Below are 26457 nucleotides of genomic sequence, written 5' to 3' on the forward strand. Positions count from 1 at the left end.
TTATCACCGTCACTGCACTGGCAAACCATCTGCCTACAAGACAATATTTCCCTGAAAAAGTATTCAAAGTATGCCCTATTTACTTCAAAAGATCTGAACGTTTAATTTCCTCACCGTTGAATATTTGTTTTATATTGTCTCGCAAATGGCTGGAAGAACTCCACGTGTTATTAACAGGACTCAACGCACAGTGGCAAGTTATTTCTCCTTTTTTTGATATCTGTAAAAATACACGCACACACACACGCACACACACACACACGCACACGCGCACACACACACTCACAAACATACGTTTTCTGGTTAAAGGAGTTTGACTCAAACTTTTTAAAGTTCGTTCAGAGCACTTACTGGCCTTTCTGTCTATTTTCCCTTGGAATAATGTGAATCTCTACCCCTGGCCAGAGCAGTTATAGTTTGAAAATATGATGATGTGTGTGTGTGGAAAAAATGCAGATCAACTGCAGGTGTGAGAGAACTCTTTGTCGGAGTGTGGGAAACTCTTTTGTTCCTAGGATCTTGCGGGGAGAGCAACCGCTCTTTAGGGATACCTCCAGGGTATCATCTGATTGAGGCGTCAGCAAAGAAGTGCTGGCCCTTTTGTGAAGAGGAGGTCCATATCCAGCCTGTCAAATATGCTCTTGGAGATGTCACGTCCATCAATGATACCTGTTCCCAAGAAAGTTTTCTTTAATATAAAGAAGCCAATCTTGTGCGCATGTGTTTTAATTCCATACAAAAGGGAGACTGAGCAGGAAAGCAACTGACCTTCTAATGTGTCCAAAGAAGGCAAACAGTGAGGGATCACATACGAATAGTGTGTGCTAACACATCAAAATCAGTGTTCGCCATGTCAAAATTTAAATATCCTCCTCATTTGCTCTCCATGCTCTGAAAAACACAGCGTCATTAAACTAAAAGAGATAGTAATAACATGCACTTGAGAAAGAGCACTGAGTACTGTTCATTTGCCTTTCTGACTCTGCTCTCTGTCCCACTGCAACCTGCTCCATGTCCCAGAGGTTGTTCTGAGTGTACTACAGGAACAGGCTCCCTCGCCCTCTGACAATGAAGTGACTTTAACCTGGAGAGGAGCTAGCAGCAGATCAGGAATGGGGGGAAAAGGAAGTCAGGGAATTTCCTCCCTTTTCGTCCCTGCTCGTTGTGGGCTGGCTGAGCTCCTTTCTGAAGGCCGCAGCCGTCTCTCACAGCCTGACTCTCTGCTGGTTCCAGGAACTTCCCTCCCTTGCATCCCCTGGACGCTTCACACCTCCTTGTGGGTTCTGCCAACCCTGCCAGATCCTTTACATCACTCCTTCCCTAAACTCTCTTCAAAACCCTCCCCCTGCTGAGTGTGTTCCTGATTTAAGATGAATGGTTAGTGCCATTTTAAAAATGCATCAACAATTGCATGATGAACACCTTCTGCATACCTGGCATTGGGGGTTATACAAAGAAAGCATATGAAAAATAGAGTCCTGGTCAGCCAAAAATATACGGTTTTGTTAAGGAGTGTGATGTTACTCCTCCTCCTCTACTACACACACATGTAATAAGTTGGATTTGCAGGTGCTCAACAGCAGGTTATTCCTGCTTGAACCTTAATGCTGGATTCTAGGAGCTGGCCCACTGCAGACCAGGAGGTTGTTGGCTCAGCAGTGGCAAGTGCAGCTTAAGTTTTATTCATGGCTCAGGTAACAGAGAGATAGGAACTTACACAAACAATCCAGTCTTCTTATTATTAAGATGCCCCAACAAGTATTAACTCTTAATTATTTATTTTTACATGCTACGTTTAAAGGATAATATCTGTCACAGAGACACAACGGTTTGTTTAAACTCACATTTCACTCTAAGTGCCTCATTGGTGGCTCGTTATCCATTTAGGCTCAGTGAGAGATTCTCTCTCTCTCTCTCTCTCTCAGTTTTTTTCACTCTCTCCTTTCTTTTTATTTTTTGTGTTGTTTGGTTTGTTTTCCTTGCTGGCCAGAGGCTGGACAAAGAAATTGTCTCCTCCAAAAGCTGGTTTCTACCCCTATATCCATTCTGTAAAATTGGGAAAGAACATGTTTTTTTTCTTTTATATATTTTTAATCTATATTGGTTAGGATTTTTCAAGCTGCAAATTATAAAACTGAACTAGTACTAACTTAAACAAACTAGATGATGATTGTTTCCTATAAGTGAAAATTATAGGGTTAGCTTTGGTCTCAGGCAGAGTGGAAATCTGGAAATTTGGGGTTCAGGTCATGCCATCCTGGTCTCTCTGTTGTTATTCTTTGAATTTTTGTGCCTTCCCATTCTCTTCTGCTGATGAACACCAAAAACAGCTCTATCCTATACTTTCCCTGTACCTTGTGACCCCAGAGGATGAAAGTATCATGTCCGATTCCTGTGTTAGAAATGTTCTGGGGAGATTCTTATTGTCCATTTGGGTCCTGTGTCCACCTCTGCAAACACTGTGGCCAGCAGAACAGCTGTCTCTGGTTGTCCAGCCTTGGATCACATGCACTCTGCCAGAGAGAAAAAGAGAAAAGAGGTGGTGGAGGGAGGAAAGAAGAACGGTCAGCTGTGACTGGGCCAGAACTAGCCTCCACTCTGTTGCGGTGCAGTCAGGGTTGAAGATGGGGCTCACAGTGTTAGGTATTTTCTTGGCTACTGCTACAGCGACCTCTTAACATGCTTTGATCTAGATTCCTGTGCAGATGAACCCAATGCCTTATAAAAGAGCAAATTCAATATTGTAGTTTACAATCATTAAAGCCCAATGGGGCAGCAAGATCTGATGATCAGATGGCCGAACGCACCCTCTCTGTTGTAGGTAGACCTGCTGCACTAACGTCATGGGCTGGGTGTTGATCTCTGGCAACTGGTCAACAACCCCTTTCCTCTTCTGTGGGAGGTCTAGACTGAGACCCTTTCAGTCCAAAAGAGAGGTGCTAATACCATTTGAATCTCAGAAGGGAAGGAGTAGTTTTCTTGATCCTTTTATACCCAGAGCTCTCTTTAGCCCATTAGACACTGACCCAAATTCTTCCTTATCTAAAAATAAAACATTGAGACAAACTTAATTAATCCACACCTTCCACTTACAGCAAACTCAGGGTCAAACTGCTTATTTGTCTCATATTTATTAAACTAAGAGATGCCTTAAGTAATGTTTCTGGAACATGATAAAATATTTTAGAGCATCTTTTATTGCCAAAGTGCCACCTAGCAGATTTACCATGTTATCTTTGGAATAAACCCACTTAAAAATATTAATGCAAAAATATTAATTACCATATGCCAGGCATTAGGCTTTGGAAATAAATGATGACCTGAAGAGAGAGGATTTCTTCCTTTAAGGAGGCTGCATTTTAGTGCAGGGAGTGAGCGAGATAAAAATACAGCAATAAATTAATGTAATTACAGATTATGGGAAGGACTAAGAGGAATATAAACGGAATGCTGTGATAGAGAAACCAGCCATGTAGGGGGGACTCTTTTAGAAAGAGCTATGAGGAAAGGCCTGTAGATGAAATTATTTTTTATGCTGAGAATTGAGGACTAGAAGGCGGGAGACTTTAGAAGGAGCAAGTGGAGAGAGTCTGGGAAGACAAGGGGCAGTGCAGGTACAGAGACATGGGGCTGACCCACCTGCAGAGGCAGAAGAGTGGGATGTGCATGAGGGACAGCAGCATGAGAACCATCAGAGGATGGACGGGGCTGCTTTGTATGCCACTGGAAGGATTTTTAACTTATTTGCAGCCTGTTTACGTGCATTTTCTATTTCAGGTGGTCAGACATCCTCAGTTTAGAGAATTATCAAATCTGAACCCAGACCTGGAGGATGAAGTCCACAAATAACTGAGCACGTGCCTGAAAATCATGTATCACCAGGCCTTCACCTCCAATATTGCTTTTTTATTTATTTTATTTATTTTCAATTTTCTACCCTGGCTAAGACTCTGACTATGGTAGATTGCATTATTGTCCTCTGCCTTTCTGTATGAGAGGATTATACTTACCCTCCCCACTGATGTGGAATATACTATAAAGTAAATATACTTCACAGGGCCTGGTTTTCCAAAGCCTTGCAGTTTCAAATATTGACCTTGCGGAGGACTGGAAATTTTCCTCAGGCTATAAGTCTCTGGTGTAAGATAAAGATTTGTGGCATAGCAAGGTTGCTGGCTCAAGGACAGACTAGTTTCTGATTGTTATGTAAAGGTACTGAGAAATTGCTGTAAGAAAGAATGTTTGCTAAGACCAAGCTTTTGTTAATTGCCTCACTGGAATGTCATCTAGCTTATTTCACTGAAAGTTACCAGCCAATATTGTTAAACTATAACCCCCACCTATGTTCTCTTCCTGTAACTTCCTGGTCTGGAGAATAAATGAAGAAAGAGAATCCCAATTTGGTGTTAATTTCCCAAGGAAGGGTTGCCTCTCACTGGAGCATTCCCAGGGAAGTTAACCATTTCGGAGCTTCTCACTGCTCAGAAGAGATGGGCTTTGAGTAATCCTTTGCATCTCTGTCACCTAGGGGAAGCAGGGTGACAAATCCATGGGTGGTGAAGCAACACAAAGCAACACACTGATGCTGTGTTTGTCCATTGGCCAATACAGTGATGGAAGAAGGAACACGTTACTTCCAGGGAGAAGCAGGAAGAGCCAGGCAGCTCTGCCTTGGCATTGTCCCACTGTCTGGAGAGGGGCAGGTCTGGTGCAGAAGCTGTTTCTTCACATCTAGTCTCAGACTGAAGACACAGTGGAACAAGGGAGCTTTCCTGCAGCTGGCATTTAGCATGAAGGAGAAGTGAACCTCTGCTCTTGTAAGCCATGGAGACTGGGAGGTTGTTCTTGATCATAGGGAAATCCTGCATAAACTGACAAATAGGGAAATCTCTGCCTAGAGGTGGGGTGTTACTATAACAGCAACAGCAACAACAAAACCCTAAAATGTGTGGCATTAGATGTTAGACAGGGTGTTGAGAAATGGAGAAAATGCTATTGCTGTGCTATACAGTGGTCAACTTCAGCAAAACTATTTCCTGTACCTCCAGATGTGGTGCCATGTAAGGGACTCAGTGGTCCCTGTGGAATATTCTGACTCGAAGTGAGTAACTGAAAACTGATTGTGAGGAAACCTCAGAAACAGCCATAATGAAGAATATCCCATTAAAAGAAAAGGGGGAGAGAGGAGACATAGCCTTTAAGAGCATCACTGCCATAAGGGACAAAAAAACAAAACAAAACAAAAAAACAAATAAAAAAAAAAACCAACCTGTGGAAATGTTTCTGGTTAAAGGAAGTGAAGGAGTCTTGGGACGAGATGTGGTGCCTGACTGGATGCTGTAGTGAAAGAAAAGAACATACTGTACAGGGAATTATCGGCTCAGCTGACAAAAATGGGAATGAGGAAAGTAAGTTTTTGTATCAATGAGGAGACCATTGAAGAGTTTTAGGCACTGAGTTAGATGGTAGTTTCTGTGCCTCACATGGACACAAATTAGAAATTTCATTACCAAGTCTTCTGGTTAATCACACTCTTGAGTTTTTGTTATGGGAGCACAGGGTGAGCTTTGGAAAGTGAAGGGATGAAAGTACTATTTCTGCCAGTTATATAAGAGTGACATAATATTAGAACATAAATAAATCAAAGCAGTAGACATCATGTTCATCTCTGTACTGAAAATTCAATAGAGGCGGGGCTGTATCTCTCTCTTTCCCCAGTGAAATCCCAGTGCTGGAACATACTAAGTGGCAATAAATGCTTAATGAATTAATTAATTAGATAATTAATCTCAATAGAAGTAAATGGGCCTCTGACAATTTTCAAAATCCATTCTCAGTATATTTCGAAGATCACATCCTTATATTATAAATACTACTTCTATAAATACAACATCCAGCACCACATTTGATGACAAGTCTTGGAGGCACTAAACTCAAGAATGAGATATGGATGATATTATCACCAATATTTTTCAGCATCGGCTTAGAGATAAAAGTCAATATAAGAGAAAAATGCAAATAAATTGTGGGTTTTTTTTGCAGATCAAATTATTACTCAGAAAATCTAAAAGAAAATAAAAACCTATTAGAAGTGATGGAAATTTTAGTAATGTGACCTAATAGATATTAGGGTATGGGTATAAAATACTTTTCCATGGGAACAGAAAATCCTGAAGAAAATCCCATAGAACAAAATTGACCATAATGCTGAGAATGTATGAGGAAGGCCTATACAGATTTACAGATAAGTATGACTTACAGAATATAACAAAAGAGCTTTGAAATGACATTTAAATTGGTACTGAATGTGTGGTTCCACAAAACTGTAAAATATCTGGCATTGGCTTATTACTATGTTGTGGGTGGTAGAGAAAGTGATATTGCATGCTATAAAGATGGTGAATCACTGCAAAACACTTGCAAGGCAGATCTTTAGGTTATATAAGAGAGTGTGCTCAAGGGAAAAAGATTGGAAAACAGAATGCTAATCACGGGTGTTGGTTGCTGTTGTTTGACTAGGTATCATGAGAAAGAGATGAGCCCTACCTAGAAAGAACTGGCCAGTTTGCAAAAAGAAATGAAAAAGGAAGAGAAAGATACCAGAAATTTGGGGCCTGCAACATTGGAAAACAGAGGGCTTATAAGCCCGAAAAAGTAAGAGATACTATGTAAAATGAGCCTTTGAAATATAAAGGCTTATTATACTTTAGCTTTATGGCAAAGGTATGTGTATAACAGTGGATAAGAGTTTGCATAGGCTCAACACTCCCTCCATTAGATTCAGAGAGAAGTGTGGCCAAGAATGCAAAGAAATGCCATGTGGAAGATGCAGTGTCATGATAAATGTGGCACATGAAACTGAGTGGACAAATGAGATAAGAAGCCCACTAAGCTTTGTTACATATGATATTAAGCATTATGTGAAAGAAAGTCTTATATTCAAGTGTGTTGGAGATCAGTGATTTAAACAAAGTTTGACATACATCTCTACTGCAAGATTTCTCAGGACGTACTTGCTAACAAGCCTTGTAAATCTCTTAGAAAGGACTATGGAATGTAGTGTTTCCCCAAACATGTGTTCCCAAAATATTCTATACGTCTGTTCCACTAACAAAACCACTACATGGTATTAACTTCTCTAAGAATGTTCTTTCATGGAACGCAGCTTGAGATATTTTAGAAGAAATGAAAAACAAAAAGAAAACTTTGATTAGATTAAAATAGGCATTTCAGGAAGAAGAAATATATATATTACAAAGATAACTTTTTAAAAAATGAGGCTAGATCCATCTTAATGTGGCTGAGAAAGCTCTTACCAAACCAGCTCTCTCACAGATAACTATAAACTCTGGGTAAAATAAAAATAACTCTTTGAAGGCACTTGAATGACCAAAAATCAGTGGACAAAATATACACAAAGCTATAGATGGTTTTAATGATGTTTTATACACTACTCTAAACAACTGCAGAATGCACATGCCTTTGGCGTGCACATGCTCATTTACTGTGACAACCATAAAATAAACCTCTATACATCACACAAGGTCTAGACTTTGACCACAGTGGAATTAACTAGGAAACCAGTTACAATAAGATATTGAGAAAATGGCAATTCAATATATCAAAGTTCCACATATGATGGTCTAACACCCTCCTGAATGACCCTCTGCTGTAGAAAACCTGGACATAATACCATAAAGAAACATCACCAGGTATTGGGGAGTGACTATGAGCAGACAGATACTGGTGGCAAATTCGCATTTGGAAGAGGGAAGGTGGAGAGCCATACAAGTAAATTTCTGTCCCTGCAGCTTTTTGTGTAAGGACAGCTGTGTGGGCATGAAGAAGTACACATGTGAGTCTTCCTTCCCTGGAGAACCAGAAAAGTGAAGGTGCCAAACCATGAACCTTGAAGAAAGAAAACCTTACAAAGAAAAAAGCAAATTGAAATGGGCAAAATATTTGAACAGACACTTCCCAAAAGAAGATATACAAATGATAAGCACATCAAATGATTCTCAATATCGCTAGTTATCAGAGAAGATCAAGTTAAAGCCATATGGAAATACCGTTATACACTGACTAGAATAGCCAGAGTCGAAAAGCATGACAATGCCAAGTGTGGCAAGGATATGGAGCCTGGACTGCTCACTCGTTGCTTGGAGGAAAATACAAAATGGTACAGCCACTTGAATGTCATAGCTAAAATACCTTCACCTAATTCTATTCCTAGGTATTTACATATATCCGCCAAAATGTACGTGGAAATGTTCATATCAGCATTAATAACCCAAAACTCAATGGATTAAACCAGCAACGGATAAAGAGATAAACAAATTTTGGTACATCTCTTCCCTGCAAAACAACTCAGTAATAAATGGGAACAAAATGAATTATACATGGAATAACAATGAATCTTAAAAATATTGTGCTAAATGGAAGAAGTCAATTACAGTAGAACTGCCTCGAGTATTATTGTATTTATATGGAATTCTAGAAATGACAGAAGGCAGATCAGTGGTTGCATGAGGTCGTGACTGGATGGGGCAAGGCTGAGTGCAAAGGGCTGTGGGGAAGTTTTATGCAGGGACAGTCTCTATTATATCCTGGCTATCAATTACTCAGGTACAAAGAATTACTCACCTTTCCTTGAACACAAGCTCTGTGCTTTTTTTTTGGATGCTTCCTCCTCAGCATAAAATTTTCGTCTTGCCATGATGAAATCCCTCCCATCCACTGAAGCTCAGCTCAGATTTGATTTCTGTTTTGGATACACATTGTTAATTAGAAGCTGATTCCTGAGTTCTCCTTTCTATAACTCCTTGTACAAAATACTAATTACACTATATTTTAAATATTTGTCTTCTTTTTCAGTCTCTTTGAATACATTGCTGATCCTTAAACTGGATCTTGCTTTGCTTTTGAATCTTTGCAAGCACCCAGCTGAAACCCCCAATATATAGAACATAATACATATATGTTTTTATGTTCTGGTTTCTGATTTCCTAAAGAGCAGTTTTCACTAATGAGACTTCTGTTTTTTTTTTTTTTCTCTTTCCTTTTGTTTTTAAGAAAATCCCATAAAATTGTCTCTTATAATCTGCACTCTTCCCTGCTGGTTTGTTAACAGACTTTTAAATATTTCTTTTGAAATTGTTCATTCAGAGCTGAAATTTATTTGTCTTTCCCTTCATCTATCCTTGGGAATAAGCATTTTTCCATACCATCCTAAAAGAATCTTTTTGTTAAACAACACTTTACGTTTTGCATGGAGAGCTGTATTTGATAAAGATGCATCATTTTTCTATTATTTGTATTTCCTCTTATTCTCTGTCCTACAGTATAGCCTATGCTGCTTGAAATGACCATGTATAATTTTATAGGATCATTACATTTATCAACAAGCAATGCTTTATCCCAATTTTTCTAAAATGTTCACATAATACACACATTTTCTTAACTCTGACCCTTTCTGGACCTTCTCCAGTTCCTTCATATCAGTAAGCATACATGTCTGAATTGCCTCCAATTGTAGCCCATGTTGATATGGTGAAGTAATTACACAGCACAATTTTGTTAATATATCACAATAATCATGCTAGCTACCTTAATAACAGCACTATTTTAAGAAATCCTCAGTAGGAGAGTTTCTTGTTAATGACAGACTAACATTGCGCAGGAGTGGTGTATTTTATAAAACCTTCATAGGTTAAAGAAGACTGGCAGCTCCTTTGAGATCAAAGATAATTCAGACTTGGGGTGAACAGTGAGATGAGTTCGGACGAGTCCCCAGGGACCATTGTTAAGAGAATGTTTTTGCCATTATCCAGGCATCAGCTTAGAAAACCTAGTTCCTATTTTATAGATGAGGCAACAGAGGCTAGTAGAAAGTGTCTAACGTAAGCAAGTACTTTCTCCTGGCCAAAGAGTAAACGGTGGAGCTAGGTTTGAATTCAGGTCTGTCTGATTTCAAACCTAATGCTTCCTCTAAGATTGTAGGCTGCCTCTCTGTGACAATCTTTTAAAAAACATTTTTTGAAAATATGTTTGGGAATAAACACAAAGGCACAGAGAGCAGTACAATGAGTGTCATATAATCATAATCAGATTTAACATTTGCTAGAGTCCTGCCACATTTGCCACCTCTGTTTTTTCGTATCTCTTCCTTTTCCTTTTTCTTTACTATGGTATTTTAAAGCAAATCTCAGATCTCATGTTTTTTCACTCTTGTGTATTTTTGTATGTGTCTTAAAACAATATTTTTTTTCAACTAACAACTCTGCCTTTATCATACCTGGCAAATTAACAATGATTCTTTGGTATGAGATGTCTCATATCTGTAAAAGTTGCTTCGTTCAAATCAGGATCAAAAAAGTTCATACCTCACATTTACTTGTGATACTTAAGACCTTTTACATCTAGAGCAGTCCGCTCTTTCACTGCCTTTTCTTCATTCATGTTGATGTCAATGACTTGCTGCAGAAAATAGGAAGTAGTTTTGTAGACTGTCCCAATTTTTCACTTGACTTTTTCCTTCCATTTGTTGTAATTTAGCTTGCTCCTCTGCCCTCTACCCCACTATTTCCTGTATTTAAAAAAATCGATAGGCTGTAGACGCTTGATTAGATTCAGGTTCAACTTTTTCCCCCTCAAATTTATCATAAGTAGTTGCTGTGTGTTTCACACAGTTTGACTGTCCCATTTTTAGAGATGTTGAGATTTATTATTTTCAGGTGCTGAAACCCTGATCTCTTCCTTGCCCAATTTCTCATCAATCTTTTACCCCACTGAGAATCACTCCCCAAGTGAATTAATTCAATAGGTGTTGCAAAATGCTGATTTTCTAATTTTGCCATTTCTTGCACACTTATTGGCATATTTATTTTGTAAAGGAGAATTTCATTCCATCAAATCACCTTATTTATTTATTGTGAACTATAGTGTGTATAGGAGAGTCAGAATAAATGCTTAATTTTTTTTCCTTTCATTGACAATTTTCAATTTTCAGCATAGGGAGTCGGTGTCTTAGATGTTTCTCTCTCTCTCTCCTGTAAGTTCATTGTGAACTTATGGGTTTATACATATTCAATGTATTTAAACACTTTTTTTTGATGGTGAACTTTTGCCAACCTTGTCTGATGGGACCTTTATGTTGCTTTAATTGTTCTTTAGGCTCAACCCAGTCTTTGATTGCTATTTTATTTGCTGCCACAAGACGTCCTAAGCTCATAATGTATATTTCCTGCTTTACATCTGGAATAAGCCATTGCTCTAAGGAGCCCTCGTCATTTTGGTGGGGAATGGGATTTGGAGAACAAAATCTGGGCATTAGGAATGCTTAATGCTATTGGGTTATTATTGATTCTGGACATTTTTAAGGACAGGGCTAGTAAATTATTATTTAAACAAAACATGAATTTACATAGGTATTTCTAACATGCAGAATAATACTTCACTAAAATCTAACATGAAGAATTTCACTTAAATTATTTGATTATTGATATTATTTTTCAGATTTTCTGGCTATGCATACTTTTTTTCTTTATTTGAATGTTATAGTCTACTCTTCCAGCTAAAAGACAAACACAAAATATTGTGTTTTTTGATTTTGTATTTTGTGGAAAACTTATTTGTGTATTTTGTGTATTTTGTTGGAATCACAATAAATTTACAACAATTTAGAAAAATTGAGATTTTTAGAATATGAATCTTCCTATCCAAAATTAGATCTGTCCATTTGTTCAAGTCTACATTTGTGCTTTTCAGAAATGTTTTAACTTTTTCTTCATATAAATTTTGTGCATTTTTTTTAAAGTTTAAGATTAGATATTTTATCCTTTTGCTGCTGTTAAAATGAGTTCCCTTCTATTAAACCTTATAGCTGATTATATTTCACTGATATAATGACTATTTCAGTATCTCAATTTTTCTAGGCTAATTTAATGCTATTTCACTAAATTTTTTTATTTTTTGTATTGGGTTTTCTTTTGATTATCTCAATTTTTCTGATAGATGATTATATCATCTGCAAATAGAAATAGTTGTACCTCTTCCTTTACAATTCTTATGTATTTAATTGATATTGTTATCAAATGCTTCCATGTTTATGTTAAAGAATAGAGGTAATTGTATATATTGTTGGGCTGCTCAAGTCTTTAACGGCAATGCCTTTAATTAATAATTCCTAATTAGCTGAGATGTTAATTGGGGGACTGTTCAAGATGTATTCAATTATTTCTATTTTGTTGAGTTTCTAAAGTAAAATCAAGATAGATTTTTGAATTTTGTCAAATGTACTTTTGAAAAGTCTATGGAAATAATCAACATTTTTCCTTTAATTGATTGAAATAATAAATGATATTTGTGGATTTATAAATAATGTGCCATTCTTTAATTCCTGGAATGAATTTCACTTTCCTTTATTATAATGAGCTATTAGATTCTATTTGATAATTGTTTATTTAAATTTTTGAATGAGTATTAGTTATTTTTGAATTGATATTAGTCTATCATCCTCTTTTTCTTATCATTAGGTTTTGATACCAATTCTAATATTTACTTCAAAATAACTATGTTAAATTTTTTCTTCTTTTCTTTTTCTATGCTCCATACAATCTTAAGAAGTACGGGAAAGAGCATTTCTTCAAAGGTTTAGCAAAACACCTCTGTGAAACCACTTGGGGGCAGTTTGTTGTTTGTTTCTTTTTTGTTTTTTGTTTTAAGGAGACACCTTTATTAAGTATTCCTATTTTTTCCACTGTAACAGGTCTGTTTAGTCTTTCTGTCCTTACTGAAGCCTGTTTTAATAAACTGTGTTTTCCTAAAAACCTATTCATTTTATATTATTTCCCTCATCGTGTATTGAATAGTCTTTGTTAATGTTTTAAACAATTTTCACAATGCCAGTTATTATTTCTCCATTGTCATTTCTTGTTATATACATAGTTACTTTTTGGTGGCTGGTCAGTATGGGGATCTGAACCCTTGACCTTGGTGTTAACAGCACCACACTCTAACCATGTCTTCACGAGCATGTCATGGGAAGTTGTTTTCTATGGCACTTTTAGGAATATTCTGCATGGAAAGAATAAGCAGAGGTAAAGATGCCATGGTAGGGAAAAAGGGTGTGTAAGAGGACAGCAAGTTCATCCTGAATTCTATACTTTTATCCTGTGTGTGCGAGGGGTCTACCAAGAGTCTAGACAATAAACCAGAACCCTGAGAAAATGTGCATGCTTCACATTTCCTCTTTGAGGTGACTTTGGAAAGGAGTTATCTTTGGGTGACTTGCAGAATATAATTACTCTCAAGTTCTCAATGCTCATTTTAGAGCTTGTTGTAGATTTCAGAAGCAATCCTTCTGGCATATGGATACTTTTTTTTTTTTTAATGAAAGCCTTATACACAGGCTTACAAACCGTGCATGTGTGCGTGTGTGTGTGTGCGTGTGTGTGTGTGTGTGTGTGTGTGTGTGTGTGTGTGTGTGTGTGTGTGTGGATGGATGGTTGTTTACATTTATGTATTATATAATATTCTTTCTTAACTGTTAGCGTTTTTGTTAGGGAGATAATCTCTGACAGTACCTTCCAAAAATACATTTTCTTTAAAATAATTATACTTACAAATATTTTGGAAATTTAGATTAAGTGGGAGGTCCTTAAACACAGGTTCGTAGGCAAATTTTGCAGTGTGTCATTGATTTTATTTGCCAGCTAAGTCTACTTTCAAATATCTTAAGTAGTTTTTCTGTGACATAGCTAGACAATAAAGAAGGCAAGAATAAAAAAATTAAAATGATTAAGTATGAGACAAAATTTTAGTCTCTGAAATCTGCTCAGAAATTACTAGAATTTTCATTGTCATGAAGCTTAGTTTGAGGGAAGTGATATTTTCCTTTTCATTAAAAATGTAGTCTTTGTTTTTCCTGGCAGAAAATCCTGGTTTGTTTGGGAGGTTTTGAAGGAGCCTTTAGAAGAAAATGACAAAATAAAAAGCTTTTCAGTGGCCTGTGGGAAGGCAGGACTTGTCTGGAGATGGAATTTGGAACACAATAGTTCCCTGGGCAAACTGTCACTCAGTTTTCAAGGTGGAATTTAAATAACCTTATTGTTTTCTAAGAACTCTTACTCTGACCACTCTATTTTGCAGAATTACAACTGCTCTGACTCCCTTCTAGAGCATCTACTTTCAAAATTCCTTATTGAGAGTTATGTAGTCCTATATAAGATTTCTTTTCCTTATCAAAATACTGGATCCTATAAATTAGAATTCCCACTCAAGGAACTTAATTTGAATTTACAGTGGCCAAACTTCAAAATATAAATCCTGCTCTACATTAGTGTAGCATTTAATTTCAAAAATAATTTCATAAAATAAGGCTTTTCGACAGAGGAAAACAGAAATCCTCCTACATTAAGTAAAGAGAGAGTTTAAAAAATTCATGACTGTGACACAAAGAATAGAGCGATTTCTTTCTCTTTCCCCTAGTATTTCAAAAGTATTTAATAGTTAAAAAAGAAAGACATCAAACATTAATACCTGGTTAGTTACTATCTTTAGGACAAAGTGTTTGAATCCAAATAGCTCATAATTTTGAGTATTTAAAGAGGGATCAAGAAATGGCACAAGGGTGAGGTGAAGAGGTGAGCAGTAGAAGAAGGAAAGAGAACTCTTATTTTTCAAATGTTGTCATGTGTTCTACTATGCAAATGTTTTTATGTTATTTAATTTAATCTTCAAAAAAAACTTGTGAAATGTGTACTGTTGTTATCCCTGTTTTATTGGTGGAAGAATATGTTTATAAAGGTTGACTAATTTGCCACAGTTCATGCCCTTTGTAAGCATGGGAGGCAGAACAGTCAATACTACAATGATAGTAGTGGTTACATGTTAGGATTTCGTACCCTGCGTGTCATATTCCTCTCTGGAGCATTAAAAGCTCTAGGGATGATATAAATTTCTCTTCAAGGTGTTTATTTTAAACAATTATTTGGAACAGTCATCTTGAATGAAAATTTTTTTTATGATACATACATTGATATCCCACATAAATAATCCATCAAATGGGGTGCATGGTTTGCAAACTGTGTCATTTCAGTTAGTTCTCCATTTATCTATCTGACTGTCTATAGCTCTCTATGTGAACATATCCAGAGAAGTTGAATAATTTGCCTGATATATCATAATAAGCTAGATTTTGGAATTAAATCTGGTTTTGTTTGTTTGTTTGTTTATCAAAGGCTTTCTCTTTGAGAAAAATTCATATAAAGTAGGGGTCAACAATTTTTTCTGTAAAGGGACAGATAGTAAATACTTGAGTCTTTGTCATCTGTAGGGTTGGTAGATCTCTGTCACACTATTCAATTCTGCCACTGAAGCATTAGGCAGCAATAGACAATATGTAAATGAATCCAGCTTACCAATTACTTATTTTATGAATCATGCCTTTTGTGTTGTATCTAAAGTTATCACCAAGCCCCAAGTTATTTAGATTTTCTCCTATGCTATAGGCTAGGAGTTTTATAGTTTTGTGTTTTAGGTCTATGATCTGTTTTGAGTTAATTTTTGTGAAAGGTGTAAGGTTTGTGTCACCTGCTTGTGAATGTATAGCGTTTCCAGCATCATTTGTTGAAAAGATGATGTTTTCTCCATTGTATTGCCTTTGTTCCTTCGTCAAAGATCAATTAATATTTGTGTAGGTTTTTTTTCTGGGCTTTTAATCCTGTTCCATTGGTCTATTTGTCTAGTCTTCCCCCAACACCACACTGTCTGGATTACTGTGGCTTTGTACTAGGACTCTGAATTAGATGGTGTCAGTCCAAAGGACTTTGTTCTCCTTCCACATTGAGTTAGCTATTCTGGGTCTTTTGCCTCTCCCTGTAAACTTTAGAAGAAGTTTGTTCATATCCACAAAATAGCTTATTGGCATTTTCGTTTGGATTGCACTGACATCTTGACAATATCGAATCTTTCTATCCATGGAATATCTAACATAACATGTCTCTAATTATTTACTTCTCTGATTTCTTTCATCAGGATTTTGTAGTTTTCCTCATATAGAGCATGTGCATGTTTTGCTAGATTTATGTCTAATTATTTCATTTTTGGTGGCGTGTTAATGTAAAAGGTATTGTGTTTTTAATTTTAAATTCCACTTGCTTATTGCTGGTATATAGGAAAGTAACTGACTTTCATATACTAACTTTGTATCCTGAATTCTTGTTGTAATTGCTTACTAGTCCCATTTTTTTTTCTTGTTGGTTCTTTTGGATTTTCTATATAAATAACCATGTTGTCTGCTAACAAAGAGTTTTCTTTCTTTCTTCCCAGTTGTATACCTTTTGTTCCCTTTTCTTGTCTTATTGCATTAGCCAGGACTTGCAGTAATTAAAAAGGAGTTGTAGGAGGGGCATCCTTGCCCTCTTTCTGATCTTAGTGGGAAAGCCTCTGGTTTCTCCCTATAAGGCATTATTTTAGCTGTTGGTTCTTTGAGGATGATCTTTATGAAGCTGAGAGTTCCCCCTCTATTCCTAGTTTTCAGAGAGTCTTCTTGTTTGTTTGTGTGTTTTTTAATCAGGTGTGGGTGTTGGGTTTTATCAAAAGCTTTTTCTACATCTATTGATATGATCATGTGGTTTTTCTTATTTATCCTGTTAATGTTATGGATTACATTTATTGATTTCCCAGTGTTGAACCAGTCTTGCATATCTTGAACGTCCCCATTTACTGTGGTGTATAATTCTTATTATACATTATTGAATTGGATTTGTTAAAATTTTGTTGAGAATTTTTGAATCTATGTTCATGAAAGATATCAGTCTATACTTTCCTTGTAATGTCTTTGTCAGGTTTTGGTTTATTATTTCTTATTTTATTCTGGATATTGCAATTAATGTTGTGTGGTTGAGCTTGTTTCCTTTCTTTTTCTTTTAACAAATGTTGTCTTTTATTCTGGCAAATAGACAATTTACTGACAGCTCAGCTTTATTCTTTTGATAAAGGCTGCCTCTTTGATCACACTCCTTGACTGAGGCTCCTCCAAGCCCTCTTTTCCACTGGGCCTCAGTATTAGGCCCTGTTCTTGTCTTGCATAGTCCAGTTTTAGGAAAGAATTCTGCTAAGTCAGTTTAGGAGAATCCAACAACCCTTGATATCTAATCACATTCCTCTTCATAATTTTCTATCAACTGACACCCCCCCCCCCCCATTTTCTTCTTTGGCTATAAATCCTAGCTGTCTTTGTTGCATTCAGAGTTGAGTTCAGTCTCTCTCCCCAATTGCAATAGTCTCCAATAAAGTCTTTCTTAGCATTTTAAGAAGGGTCAGAATAATTTTTCTTTCACACTTTTGAAGCTGTTCTTTTTTTTTTTTTTTTTTAAACAGGTCTAAAGTAGACCTAATAATTGACCTGGAGGAGCCTTACTCCCATCATGTGGCCTTCCTAGGATTTCAGTTGGAGACTCATAGCATTCACTTAGGAATTTCCATTAAGCTCACAGATTTCCATTTCTGTGCCTTTCCTGGCCTCATAGATTCTGCTTGACTATGTAGCTATCAGGAGCTCCTTTTCTACACCATTTTGTTCTTTTAGGCACCATTCTTCTCATTTTCCAGCTTCCTCAGCAGCCTCTACTGTGATCTCTGACTCCTCCTCTCAGGGTGGCCATCACGCTGTTCTTGAGCTTTACCTCCCTACACTAGTCTAATAAGTTCCTGCAGGCAGAAAGCTGGCGGTATTGTAGCAATCACCTTCTGTGTTTCTCTCCACTCTGTTGCCTATTTTCTAACATCTGAAGACAGTTCTTTCACATACTTTGTGCAGTGTTAGATTTGTTTATAAAGGAAGACTATTCCAATATCTGTTATTCTGTCATGGCTGGGATCAGAAGTCCTAGACTTTTTTTTTAAAGTTCTTTCTTGTCGTTAATTTTTTTGTCTTTGAACTACATTTTCTAAGACCAAATCTCAAATGTAAATATTAAAAAAAGAAGAAGAAAAAATACTGCACAATCACTTCTTAAATGTTTTGAGACATCTGGCTTCTTCAAGCATGTTTTCCTTTCTGTAAGTGTGTAAGTTAATTTAATCCAAGCTGTTTCCTCACCTTTTAAAGAAAAAGTCAATCTAATGTCAATATGAGTAAAACAAAATCAATTATGTATGTATTTCTCCCTAACAAGAAACCATTACAATATCTTTGAGTTCTTTTAAAAGATCAAATGAACCCTAGTTACAGAAAAGCAAAACACACACAAAGAATATTTACAAGAATGTGATGCTTGATCATTTGGCATTTTTAGTGCCTCAATGTGCTTTTATATGTTTATAGTTCAATTTTATAATATGTTCATATACACATAATTTTAGGGACAGACATGTGATGACAGTAAAACCTTTTATCAATGTTAGTATAGAAGTTTCTGGAATGGAATGAAAATGGATTTAGGTGACAAGGTCGGACCTCTCGTGCATGACATCGTGATATGGTGTGCTCATAATCTCCTTTTCTGAGTATTGTTTCTGATATGTGACAAAAGAAGCACCTCCATTGCACAGAAAATTATAGGCTAGGGTGAGAGCTGTATTTTATATCATTCTTCAAGGAGACCTGGGTGAAGAACTTGCTATTTTATCACTGATAAAATCCAGAGGAAACTGCATGACCTGCTTGGATTCTATTTCAAATTTGTTTCTGAAACTGCACACTACCCCCAGATTGCTATGGCAGTAATTCAAAATTATGGGTTAATACACAATAAGTAAAGCTACTGTATGTTTACATATAATATATTTATAATTTTTTTTTTCAGGGAGAAAGGCTTGCCTGTGAAAAGATAGCCAAGACCACAACAGAAAAAAGCTACGAATAAAATGGAAATCCTGTGTTTACTGGCTTCTGTGGTTTAGGCCAGTGAGGGTCACTGAACTTTGCTTCATTTCCTATTCTACTCTCTGACTCCACTCTTTGAAGAGCACCGTGGGGACAGAATCAGTTTTCTTGTGTTAGCAAAACTCACCTGGAAGGATCAACCACTGTCTTAAGCTGAAATTCCCTATTTTTCTTTATGGGTAAGTACGTGTGCCCGTGATTGTCTTGCACACATTATGTTTTTTTGCAACTAAAATTTCAATTTGTAAATATAAGTAAAGCAAAAATTCTACCGTCATTCAAACAGGAAGTAGATATCTTTACAAGATGACTTATTGTGACAATCAGCATTTCCTTCACATCAATCCAGAATTATGACACACTTGTGGAGAAATTGGTTATCACTAAGGTAAATGACAAATCAATGAGAGAACTGTCAGCAAAAATGCTCACTACTTCCTGGGTCATAGGAAAATAAAAAAAAGGAATTTCTCTTACAGAAAATAAAAGAGCACTGATGCACACACTTCGCTACATTCATTGGATATTTTCACTTTCTGGGGGTTTCAGAGAAAAACTAGCTGCACTTCCTAAGACCATTCCTCTCCTTTTAATTTCAGCACTCCAATTGAACTTACTTCCTTCTGCTACTGGAATTTGGTGCGTTCCGCCTCAGGTACTTTGCACTTGCTGTTTTCTTTGCTTGAAGTGTATCATCTCCTCTTTCTCTTTCCTTGAGAGTTTAGTTCAAATGTCATTTCTTCAGGGGAGTCTTCCTGACCAGCCTCTTTTATGCTTCCTCAATAGTATAACTTACAGTTTATATTTATTTATGTCCATGAGGACATAGACTATATTTGACTCACTATTTGATCCCTGGGACCTTATGCAGATGAATGAATTTCTAATGTAACAAACATTTTATAAGACAATAACTCTTGCAGTCACCTTTCCTTAAGTTAACTGGGTCCATATTTCCTTTTTTGTTTTATATTTTTCCTCCTTTATTCCTCTTGGTCTCCTTTTTTTACATTTTTAGGCTTCCATAGAAGACTCTGTGATGGACTCTGTCAAAAGGAAGGGGGTGAGTACATTTTCAAAAGTAGATCTTCTTTATGAAGACAGAGACATAATTCCCACCCTAAGCTACTGTAGCAGAAAGCCTCAAGAACTGGAACTGAGGACATAGAATACAAATTGCATCCACGTTTCTTCACAGATACACTTCAGTTTCTTAGAACATAATTTTATGGCACATGATATGAGGGATTCAACTCAGATTTGTCAAGTGAACAAATCAACAAAATGGGGCAAAAACAAACAAAAATACTAACATGAACCACTGTGTTCTCACTGGCTTATAAAATATGTTCTTTTTAGTTAACTTTTAAAGTGAGTATTGGGAGTAACCTTTCGTCAGTCTTTGAATTATACTAGTGGGTGTAGAAAATCAGATGACTTCATCAGTTACAATTACCAGAAAATTATTGCTTCCCATATGTTGTGGTGATGGCATGTTCTCAATAGGTATATCTAGACATTTGATACTAAATGTTTCTAACACTGCTGTTTCTTTTTTCCTTCTTTTGAGGAACTCCTCATATTTCATCTGTATTACATCATATTAAATCATATTAACATCTGTCAAAACAAGTATAGAAACAGGAAAAAAACAAAAAAGGATGAAGGGTTTTGAAAGTCATTATTTTCTATGACCAAAGGTTGAGAAGAAAATAACATACTAATGAGGTAGAAAGAGATTCATGAGATTTTTTTCAACCTGTCCCATGTTTTAAAGTAACCCTTGATACTGTGGCCAGTAGACATTTTTTTTTAACCTGTGTGTGTGTGTGTGTGTGTGAAAAGAGCACATAAAATCTACTCTTAGTAAATTTCCATTATGCTTTATTATTAACTGTAGTCCACATGCTGTACATTTAGATCTCTAGACTTATTCATTCCACATATTTCAACTTTCTTACTTTTGACCAGCATCTGCCTATTTGTCTTCCACCTGTCCCTGGTATCCTGGTAACCACTGTTCTTCTCTTTGTTTTTTTTGTGTTTTGTGTTTTTTTTTTTTTTTTTTAAGATTCCACAATAAGTGAGGTCATGCAATATTTATCTTTTGGTGCCCAGCCATAATGTCCTCTAGTTTCATCCACACTATTGTAATTGCAGTATTTCCTTCTTTTTCAAGAGTGAATAATAATTCATTAAATATATAACAATTTATATATATCACAATTAATATATTTATGTACATTTTTATATATGACATATATAATATTATGTATAATACAATTTTTTATCTATTCATCTGTTGATGGACACTTAGGTCATTTCCATATTTTGGCTGATGTGAATAATGCTGCAATGAACATGAGAGTGCAGAGATCTGTGCAAGGTGTTATTTGCTTCTTTAGAGCTTTACCTCTATGTTTTCTAAGAGAAGTTTTAAAGTTTCAGGTCTTACTTTTAGATCTTTAATCTATTTCAAGTTGATTTTTATGTATGGTGTAAGATAAGTGTTCAATTTTATCCCTTTGCATGTGGATATCCAGTTTTCCCAACACTGTTTGTTTGAAAGAATATTCTTTCCACTTTGCATATTCTTGACACCTTTGTTGAAAATCACTTGACTGTATCTATGTGGATTTATTTCTAGGCTCTGTATTCTGTTTCATTGGTCTATTTATATTTATATCAGTATCATACTGTTTTAATTACTGTAGCTTTCTGATATACTTTGAAATCAGGGAATGTGATGTCACTTTGTTTTTTTCCTCTTCAGGATTGCTTTGGTTAGTTGGAGTCTTTTTTGGTTCTATACGAATTTCAGAATTGTTTTTTTCTGTTTCTCTGAAAAGTGTCATTTGAATTTTAATAGAAATTTCACTGAATTTGTATATCATTTTGTGTCATATGGACATATTAACAATAATAATTATTCTAATTTTGAACATAAGATATCTTTCCATTTATTTGTGTCTTCCTCAGTTTCTTTTATCAATGTTTTATTTATTTATTTATTTATTTATTTGTTTGTTTGTTTGTTTGTTTGTTTGTTTGTTTATTTATTTGTTTGTTTGTTTGTTTGTTTGTTTGTGACCAGTAAGGGGATCGCAACTCTTGGCTTGGTGTTGTCCACACCGCGCTCAGCCAGTGAGCATACCGGCCATCCCTACAGGGGATCTGAACCCGCAGCAGGAGCACCGCTGTGCTCCCAGTGCCGCACTATCCCGAGTGAGCCACGGGGTTGGCCCTCTTTTATCAATGTTTTATTGTTTTCACTTTACAGATCATTCACCTCCTTGCTTAAATTTATTCCTAAATATATATTTTTTTAGATACTACCATAAATATGGTTGGTTTCTTGATTTCCTTTTTCTTTTTTTTCTTTTTTGATAGGTCATTATACATGTAAAGAAATAGAACTGATTTCTCTATACTGATTTTGTATTCTTCAACTTTACTAAATTTATCTACTAGTTCTAACTTTTTTTTTTTTTTTTGGTGGAGGATTTAGGGTTTCCTACATATAGAATCATGTCATCTGCAAATAAAGATTAGTTTACTTCTTCCTTTCTTATTTGGAATTGTTTTATTCTTTTTCCTGTCTGATTGCTCTTTCTAGCATTTCAGGTACTATGTTAAATAGAAGTGATAAGAATGGGCATCTTTGCATTGTCCTGGATCTTAGAGAAAGAGTTCAGTATTTCATTATGAGATTATCTGTGGACTTTTCATCAATGGCCTTTATTATGTAGAGGAAATTCTCTTCTATATCTAATTTGTTGAGAGTTTTTGTCAAGAAAGAATTTTGAACTTTGTCAAATGCTTTTTCTTCATCTATTGAGATAATGATGTGGTTTTCATTTTTCATTCTGTTAATGACTTTTTTTCCCTACAGTTTTCTATTCTCTATTTGATTTATTGTATTATTATTTCTTTCATTCTGCTCACTTTGGGTTTAGTTCTTCCAATTTCTTGAGTTGTAACTTTAAATTGTTAATTTGGGATCTTTTCTCTTTTTAAATATAGGCATTTATCATTATAAACTTCCCTCTTAGAGCTACTTTTGCTGCATCCCATTGTTTTTGATATGATGTGTTTTTATTTTCAGTTATCTCAGGATATTTTCACATTTCCTTTTTGGTTACTTCTTTGGTCTATTCGTTGTTCCTAAGTATGTTGTTTAATTTCCTCATTCTTGTGAATTTTCCTAAATTCCTCCTATTATTTCTTTCTTATTCTTATCATCATAGTCAGAAAAGATACTTGATATGATTTTGATTATCTTAGATGTGTTTAGACTTGTTTCATGTCCTTACCTGTAATCTATGCTGCAGAATGTTACATATGCACTTGAAAAGAATATGTAGTCTCTTACTGCTGGATGCAATGTTCTGTATATGTCTCTTAGATCCATTTGTTCTGAAGTGTAGTTTAAGTATAATATTTCCTTATTGATATTCTGTCTGGACAATCTAGCCATTGTTGAAAGATGGGTAGTTCTCTACAATTATTGTATTGCAGTTCATCTCTCCCTTCAGATTACTTAATAATTGCATTATATATTTAAGTGATTCAATATTGGATGCATGTGTATCTAAAATTGTTATTTCCTCTTGATGAATTGGCTCTTCTACCATTATATAATGACTTTCTTTTTTGCCTTTTTTACAGTTTTATATTTAGTATCTGCTTTTTTCATATTAGTATAACTATCCCTGTTCTCTTTGATTTCGATTTGCATAGAATATTTTTTATTTATTCCTTCACTTTCAGGTTATGTGTGTTCTTGAAGCTGATGTGAGTCTCTTGTAGGTAGCACATAGTTGGGTCCTTGTTTTATTTATTTATTTATTTATTTTCTTTTCACCAATCCATTTGGCCACTCTATGTCTTTTTATTAATAAACTTAGCCAATTTACATTTAAAAAAGTATTTGATAGGTAAGAACTTAAAATTGCCATTTTGTTAATTGTTTTCTTTTATGTTGTTGGTGATCTTTTGTTTTTTTGTTTTGTTTGTTTGTTTTCATCTCGCTGTTTTTCTTTGCGATTTGTTGGTTTTCTGTAGTGGTATGCTTTGATTTATTTATTTATTTTTAACTTTTGTGTATATACTATAGGTTTATTCCTTATGATTACTATGAAGCTTATATTATAAATCATCCCAGTCTATTTTAAGCAGCTAAGAACCTAACTTAAATTACATACAAAAGCTCTGCACTTGTATTCCCCTGCTCCACATTTTATGATTTTGATGTCATAGTTACCAACTTTTTATACTGTGAATTATTGTAACTGCAGTTATTTTTTACACTTTTGTCTTTTGATCTTTACACTAGTGTTATAAGTTATTTACATGCTACCATTACCGTGTTACAATATTCTAAATTTGACTGCACATTTACCTTTACCAGTGAGTTTTACACTTTCATGTGTTTCATGTCTCTAATTAGTGACCTTTCATTTTAGCTTAAAGTTCTTCTTTTAGCATTTCTTGTAAAGCAGGTTCTAGTAGTTATGAACTACCTCATCTTTTATTTATCTAAAAAAATCTTTATCTTTCCCTCATTTCTTTTTTTTTTTTTTTTAAATTTTATTTTGTCGATATACATTGTGGCTGATTATTGCTCCCCATCACCAAAACCTCCCTCCCTTCTCCCTCCCCCCCTCCCCCCCAACAATGTCCTTTCTATTTGCTTGTCATATCAACTTCAAATAATTGTGGTTGTTATATCTTCTTCCCCCCCCCCCCGGTTTGTGTGCGTGTGTGTGTGTGTGTGTCTGTGTGTGTGTGTGTGTGAATTTATATATTAATTTTTAGCTCCCACCAATAAGTGAGAACATGTGGTATTTCTCTTTCTGTGCCTGACTTGTTTCACTTAATATAATTCTCTCAAGGTCCATCCATGTTGTTGCAAATGGCAGTATTTCATTCGTTTTTATAGCTGAGTAGTATTCCATTGTGTAGATGTACCACATTTTCCGTATCCACTCATCCGATGATGGGCATTTGGGCTGGTTCCAACTCTTGGCTATTGTAAAGAGGGCTGCGATGAACACTGGGAAACAGGTATACCTTCGACTTGATGATTTCCATTCTTCTGGGTATATTCCCAACAGTGGGATAGCTGGGTCGTATGGTAGATCTATCTGCAATTGTTTGAGGAACCTCCATACCATTTTCCATAGAGGCTGCACCATTTTGCAGTCCCACCAACAATGTATGAGAGTTCCTTTTTCTCCGCAGCCTCGCCAGCATTTATCGTTCATAGTCTTTTGGATTTTAGCCATCCTAACTGGGGTTAGATGGTATCTCAATGTGGTTTTGATTTGCATTTCCCGGATGCTGAGTGATGTTGAGCATTTTTTCATATGTCTGTTGGCCATTTGTATATCTTCCTTAGAGAAATGCCTGCTTAGCTCTTTTGCCCATTTTTTAATTGGGTTGCTTGTTTTCTTCTTGTACAGTTGTTTGAGTTCCTTATATATTCTGGATATTAATCCTTTGTCAGATGTATATTTTGCAAATATTTTCTTCCACTCTGTTGGTTGTCTTTTAACTCTTTTAATTGTTTCTTTTGCTGTGCAGAAGCTTTTTAGTTTGATATAATCCCATTTGTTTATTTTTCCTTTGGTTGCCCATGCTTTTGGGGTCGTATTCATGAAGTCTGTGCCCAATCCTATTTCCTGAAGTGTTTCTCCTATGTTTTCTTTAAGAAGTTTTATTGTTTCAGGGTGTATATTTAAATCCTTAATCCATTTTGAGTTGATTTTAGTATACGGCGAGAGGAATGGATCAAGTTTCATTCTCCTGCATATGGATATCCAGTTGTCCCAGCACCATTTGCTGAAGAGGCAGTCCCTTCGCCACTGAATAGGCTTGATGCCTTTGTCAAAGATCAGCTGACAGTAAGTGTGTGGATTGATTTCTGGATTCTCTATTCTATTCCATTGGTCAGTGTGTCTGTTTTTATGCCAGTACCATACTGTTTTTGTTATTATAGCTTTGTAGTATAGCTTAAAGTCAGGTAGTGTTATGCCTCCAGCTTTATTTTTTTTGCTCAGCATTGCTTTGGCTATGCGTGGTCTTTTATTGTTCCATATAAATGTCTGGATAGTTTTTTCCATTTCTGAGAAAAATGTCTTTGGAATTTTGATGGGGATTGCATTGAATTTGTATATCACTTTGGGTAGTATGGACATTTTCACTATATTGATTCTTCCAATCCAAGAGCATGGGATATCTTTCCATCTTCTTGTATCCTCTCTAATTTCTCTCAGCAGTGTTTTGTAGTTCTCATTATAGAGATTTTTCACCTCCTTGGTTAACTCAATTCCTAAGTACTTTATTTTTTTGGTGGCTATTGTAAATGGGCAGGCTTTCTTGATTTCTCTTTCTGCATGTTCACTATTGGAGAAAAGAAATGCTACTGATTTTTGAGTGTTGATTTTGTATCCTGCTACTGTGCTGAAATCATTTATCAATTCTAGCAGTTTTTTTGTAGAGGTTTTAGGCTGTTCGATATATAGGATCATGTCATCTGCAAACAGGGACAGTTTGACTTCATCTTT

This window comes from Cynocephalus volans, chromosome 14 (genome assembly GCF_027409185.1).
Source record: "Cynocephalus volans isolate mCynVol1 chromosome 14, mCynVol1.pri, whole genome shotgun sequence".
Classification (NCBI taxonomy): Eukaryota; Metazoa; Chordata; class Mammalia; order Dermoptera; family Cynocephalidae; genus Cynocephalus; species Cynocephalus volans.